This window comes from Stomoxys calcitrans, chromosome 3, assembly GCF_963082655.1.
Source record: "Stomoxys calcitrans chromosome 3, idStoCalc2.1, whole genome shotgun sequence".
NCBI classification, from domain to species: Eukaryota; Metazoa; Arthropoda; class Insecta; order Diptera; family Muscidae; genus Stomoxys; species Stomoxys calcitrans.
The window spans coordinates 88,546,788-88,553,567 of NC_081554.1; the positions used below are offsets into that span (position 1 = coordinate 88,546,788).

A 6,780-nucleotide genomic window follows, 5' to 3' on the forward strand; every position below is an offset into this window, starting at 1 on the left:
GATTTTGACCAAACTGTATCTATATTGTGGCAGTCGTCGAGGAAAGCGTTGTGCAATATTGTGGCACAATTGGTCAATAAATGTGCTCTCAGTGGCTCTAGGAGTGAAAATCGGGCGATATATACATATGAGAGCTATATCTAAATCTGAACCGATTTCCATGAGATTCACCAGTAATGTCGACAGTTGTAAAAAAAATCCTTCCTGCCTCCCTTCGGGAGAATCGGTTAACAAATGACCATTTTATTGCATTATTACTGAAAATTGGACAACGCCTGTACCAAATTTGAAGGCGATCGGATGAAACCTGCGAACTGTACTTTGTACACAAATTAACATGGACAGACAGACGGACGAACAGAAAGACGGACATAGCTAAATCGAATCAGAAAGTGATTCTGAGTCGATCGGTACACTTATCAATGGGTCTATCTCTCTTCCTTTTGGGTGTTACAAACCAATTCACTAAGTTATAATACCCTGTACCACAGTAGTGGTGTAGGGTATAAAAAGGCGTTAAGTTCGGCCGGCCCGAACTTTGGATATCCACCACCTCGGATATATATGTAAACCACCTTTCCTCAAAATTTGGCTAAAAATACACACCTTATGCCCCATAGCAGCTATATCGATATATTTTCCGATTTGGACCAAATACTAATAAGTACAAGTAATTGTTCAATTGTGTATATTGGTCTTTCTAATAGCTATTACTAAAAATAAACCTATCTGAATCATATACGACACAGATGTCAAAAAGCCTAACATTAAGTCACTGTGTAAAATTTCAGTGAAATCGGATTATAAATGCGCCTTTTATGGGGCGAAGACTTTAAGTCGAGATATCGGTCTATATGGCAGCTATATGCAAATATAGATCGATCTAGGCCAAATTGAAGAAATATGTCGAGGGGCTTAACTTAACTCACTTTCCGAAATTTCGGCGACATCGGACAATAAATGCGCCATTTATGGTGTCAAAACCTTAAATCGAGAGATAGGTCTATATGGCAGCTACATTAAAATCTGGACCGATCTGGGCCAAATTAAAAAAGGACATCGAAGGGCCTAGCACAACTCACTGTCCCAAATTTCGGCGACATCGGACGATAAATGCGCCTTTTATGGGCCAAAACCATAAATCGAGAGATCGGTCTATATGGCTGCTATATCCAAATCTCCACCGATCTGAACCAAATTGAAGAGAGATTTTGAGTGGCCTAACGCAACTCATTGTCTCAAATTTTAGCAAAATCGTATAATAAATGCGCCTTGTATGGACTCAAGACCTTAAATCGAGAGATCGGTCTATATGGAAGCTGTATCCAAATCTGGACTGATCTGGGCCAAATTAAAGAACGATGTCGAAGGGCCTAACACAACTCACTGTCCCAAATTTCAGAAAAATCAGATAATAAATGTGGCTTTTATGGGCCGAAGACCCTAAATAGGCGGATCGGTCTATATGGGGGCTATATCAAGATATAGTCCGATATAGTCCACCTTCGAACTTAACCTGCTTATAAACAAAAAAAGAGCCTGTGCAAAGTTTCAGCTCAATATCTCTATTTTTAAAGACTGTATCATGATTTCAACAGACAGACGGACGGACATGTCAAGATCGTATTAGATTTTTACGCCGATCAAGAATATATATACTTTATAGGGTCGGAAATGAATATTTCGATGTGTTGCAAACGGAATGACAAAATAAATATACCCCATCATTCGGTGGTGGGTATAAAAATTACCTACGGAACTAGATGATGCTGATTTTTGACTGGACAATTGAGATACTTTAAAGGATATATAATTGCTGTGTTTTATTTTAGAACTGGATAGACAAGCCGTGAGGGTCAAAAATAAAACGGAAAAATTCGATTCCAGCATGTTTGCCATGATATGGTAACGCCATTTACCAACCTGTCAAAACAATAGGAGAAAAAAAGTGAAAATATTTGTAAAAATCAATAAAATTTGCAAAACATGTGAGGGCATAAAGTCAAATAAAATTTATTAAGATTTGTGCACGCAATTTTATAAATAATTGGTTTTAATTTTATTATACCATTCACAATAGAGGTATTTTTGCAGGTGGCCACACTTTTTGTGAAAAACATATCATGGCAGTCCTGGCGACAGATGTTGTACATAAGGACTTCTAAATTGTTTCGCGAACGAAATTTTACATTAATTAAATCTTTTTGTTTCCATACCAAAACACGTTTCTTTATTTTCACTTGTTGTTTTTTCTATTTAATATATCTGTTCGCAAATAAATAAAGAAAAACGATTAATTGAAACCAATAAAAACAAAAATGATGCCGGCAATAGTTTCAAGTGTTGCCATTTTACTATTTGTCTGCCATTGTCTTCACTATAAGCACAATACTACTTTTCTGCTTATTTTTAGTCAACGTTTCGCCGACGATTTTTTTTATATGGAGTTTGACGAAAACCTGAACGGAATACACGGCTTTAGCCTTCACTATAATTTATCAAGAACTTTGTTTTCCTAAAAAGATCTCATATTCATAAAAAGTTTATTACTGTGCTCTATATAGTACTAAAATCAAACAGTTAATTTACATTTTGATGTATTATATCATGTTATTATCATGTTTACACTTGTCGCGAATCCAGATTTGAGACGAAATTAAGGAAATCTTATGTTTTGCAACGAGGTTTGCCATACATTTTCAATGTGAGCAAATTTTTAGATTGGCATTATAAATAAATAAACTCTGTTTGAATTTCTATTTATTGATAAGATAAAAATAAGAGAACAAAATATTAACAGTTCTTGACCCCGACGTGATTTGAACACGCAACCTTCTGATCTGGAGTCAGACGCGCTACCGTTGCGCCACGGAGTCAGCTGCATTGTGCATGTAAATGTTAGTATTAAAACCACCCCAAAAGCATGCTACAGGTTTATCGTTATCTTAACAAAATATTTTCCAATCAGATAACACCATTTTGTATAACACTTGATTGAAATTGCTCTATATAACACTTTCAGCAAGCATAGTGTAAATACGGCGAGTGGAAGGCAAAAATATATCTTGGCTGTGTTTTATTTTAGCACTGGTTAGACAAGCCGTGAAGAACATGAAAAAACTCAAATACTAAATCCAGTGCAAGTCTATTTGTTTGACATCAGATGGTAACAACGATTGGCAACGTGTCAAAACCATGTGAGGGAAAAAGTGCAAATATTTGTAACATTTATGAATAAAATTAGAGAGTCATATAAAAATTATTAAGGTTTGTGGACGTAATTTAATAAATTGATTTAAACAATATTCTACATAAGCATGCACAGGTAATGAATCCAGAACTTCGTTGTCCTGGGGTTCAATTCTCTTTCCATGAAAATACAAAATGAAAAGTTTTGCTTACGTTTTCATAGCATTTGTGATTCCAGTTTTGGGTAAACACAAAAATAAAAAGACATTTTGTCAACATGTTTCCATATGAAAACGAAAATATATTTTTCAAATCATGTTCTCATAGAAAGAGAATTGAGCTGCTGGATAAATGTCATTTTCATACAAATTTCATTGCACTATACGTACTAAATAATACACAGCTTATAGCCCAGTTTTATTTTAGTACAATGTAGTGCAGTGCAGCGAAAATTGTAGGGATATACATCTATCCAGTACATCGAAGTTCTGGATAAATAACCAGTGCAGGCTTATGTAAAGCATCTGTTTTCAGGATTGGGATGACATATTTTTCAAAATACATCTATTCTGAATGGATGCGAATTTTTCAAATACCTCTATTGTGAATGGTGCAGAATTAACGCATACGTGATCGAGTGCGCTTTCGGATCGAATGAAATTTCATCTCGTATTTAATGGATGTTTGTTATACCACTTGTATGTATATTTCATGTCAAAGCTTTTATAAATAATAACTAGAGATGGGCGAAGGGTACCCCGGTTATTAACCCATTTATACCCAAAAGCTGGGTATTTATAGTTTGAAGATATCTTGGGTATAAAAGCATCTTCCAAAATTTGTTGATAATTTCGTATTCTTTGTATATAAACCTGACCTTCGGATCTCATAAAATCGAAATTTTGTTATATATAGCCGCTATATAGACCGATCTCCAGACTTAAAGTCTGCTTAAAGGCAATAAATTGGTAATATTTCATCCAATTTCGATGAAATTTGGCACTGTGAGTTCTGGTAGACCGCTACCCATTTGTGTGGACCGGATCGCACGATTTCTCGATATGGGGTATTAAGGCCATAAAATATCCATTTATTACCCGAATTCGATAAAACTTGACACCGAGAGTTCTGGTTGACCCCTACCCATTCCTCTCAAATATTGCTCAGGTCGGACCATATTTGGATATAGCTGTCATACAGACCGATCTTCCGATATAGGGTATTGAGCCTGTAAAAGGATAATCAAATAAAATAAAATTTGGTCCAGCGTGTTTTGGAAGACCCCTCCACCTATTTGTTGAATATGGTCCAGATCAGACCATATTTGGATACAGCTGCCATACAGACCGATCTTCCGATGTAGAGTATTAAGCTTATAAGAGAGCATTTTCCTCCGATTTTGATGAAATTTGAAACCGTGAGTTTTGATAGACCTCTACACCTTTTGTTGAATATCCTCCAGATCGAAACATATTTGGATATGGCAGCCATATGGCCGAAACTCATTGTGCCAAATTTAACGATTAATTTTGACGATTATTTGGGCGAAAATTGGTCTCTTGACGATTTTTGCGTTTAATCCCTTTATGATTTGGCGATTTTTTATTCCGATTTTTATTGTGTTAAAATGAATCAAAAATAGAAAGGAAAGACTTTTAAATTCTTTCTACCGGAACTTTTATTGAAGTTTCTTTTTTAGAGAAAATTTTATTAAAATGTTGTTCTTAGAGATAATATCATTAAAATGTTTTCCTTATGAAAATTTAATTTAAAATATTTTTTGGACATTTCATTGAAATTATGATCATTGCGATTTCGTCTTTAAGGTAAGTATTTACATAGATCGTTCACTGTGGAAAGTTTTCACAAAACATTGTTTCCTTATTGTAGAAATCCTCAAAAAAGCGTTTTCCCAATAAAAATGCCCTCCATCATAAGTTATACCACTATCATTATTTTGATAAATTTTGTTGTTTGGGTAGTGTTATCACCAATAAGTGAAAATAAAAGTGAAAGAGCTATATTTGCTATCAATTCTTATTTATTTAAAAGAAAATGAACGAAGAAGCAAAGCGAATGCGACGAAAATTCCTTTTTTTATCATGTTGGCCCAAGTTGAAACACGCTTCGTCCACGCTTTTAATGAATGCCAGATTTCCACTCAGTAAAGAACTTAGTACCACTGATAAGTTATCGATATCATGCAATAACAGATAATAAGAAACCATTATTCGTTATATGCACTATATAGACGTGTGGGCATGTTAATTTAATAATTAATAATAACAAAATAATAATTTTATAAATTATTGGCTTAAATTTTATTTTGCCGTTCAAAATATAGGTTTGTCTGGAAATGGCGAAATTTTCTTTACCGGTTACTGAAATATGTTTTGATAAGTCAAGCAACATGAAATAAAGTTAATTTGCAAATTAAAACGTTTAATTTCGGTAAATATGCACTTTACCAACTAAAAATGATTAAAAATCGGGCAAAATTATATATTCATGTTTGTCACAAAACAATTTTCAACTGGAGGCATAAATGACTTGGCTGCAGCCGAAAATTTCGTTTGAGGTGCGTACTCCACTTAAGACTGCACTGGTAATTTATGCAGAACTTCGTTGTACTGGATAGATGTCATTTCCATACAATTTTCGTAGCACTGAACTATATAGTACTAAAACAAGTAAAGGCGTGCTAAGTTCGGCCGGGCGGAATCTTATATACCCTCCACCATGGATCGCATTTGTCGAGTTCTTTTCCCGGCATCTCTTCTTAGGCAAAAAAAAAGGATATAAGAAAAGATTTGCTCTTCTATTATAGCGATATCAAGATATGGTCCGGTTTGGACCAAGAAGTCATGACCCAAGATCGGTTTATATGACAGCTATATAAGGTTATGGACCGATTTGAACCATACTTGGCACAGTTGTTGGATATCGTAACAAAACACGTCGTGCAAAATTTCATTCCAATCGGATAAGAATTGCGCACTCTAGAGGCTCAAGAACTCAAGACCCCAGATCGGTTTATATGACAGCTATATCAGGTTATGAACCGATTTCAACCATGCTTAGCACAATTGTTGGATATTATAACAAAACACGTCGTGCCGAAATTCATTCAAATCGGATAAGAATTGCGCCCTCTAGAGGCTCAAGAAGTCAAGACCCAAGATCGGTTTATATGGCAGCTATATCAAAACATGGACCGATATGGCCCATTTACAATACCAACCGACCTACACTAATAAGAAGTATTTGTGCAAAATTTCAAGCGGCTAGCTTTACTCCTTCGGAAGTTAGCTTGCTTTCGACAGACAGACGGACGGACGGACATGGCTAGATCGACATAAAATTTCACGACGATCAAGAATATATATACTTTATGGGGTCTCAGACGAATATTTCGAGTAGTTACAAACAGAATGACAAAATTAGTATACCCCCCATATTATGGTGGAGGGTATAATAAAACAGGGCTTATAAGCTATACATTACGACATCTGTCGATTTCGGGGATGATAGTAGTTATTTCGTTGCCAGTGTCCGGCATTAAGTCATAGTAGGAATAAAATATTGTAATCT

The 6,780-nt window shown here is 35.1% G+C and overlaps 1 non-coding gene across 1 annotated transcript; it reads right to left on the bottom strand.

Annotated features, from left to right (window-relative positions):
- Positions 1 to 2,804: 2,804 nt before the first annotated feature.
- Trnaw-cca (transfer RNA tryptophan (anticodon CCA)) lies at positions 2,805 to 2,876 on the bottom strand. The gene has a single exon. It is a non-coding gene; the product is annotated as a tRNA-Trp (tRNA).
- Between the last annotated feature and the right edge of the window lie 3,904 nt (positions 2,877 to 6,780).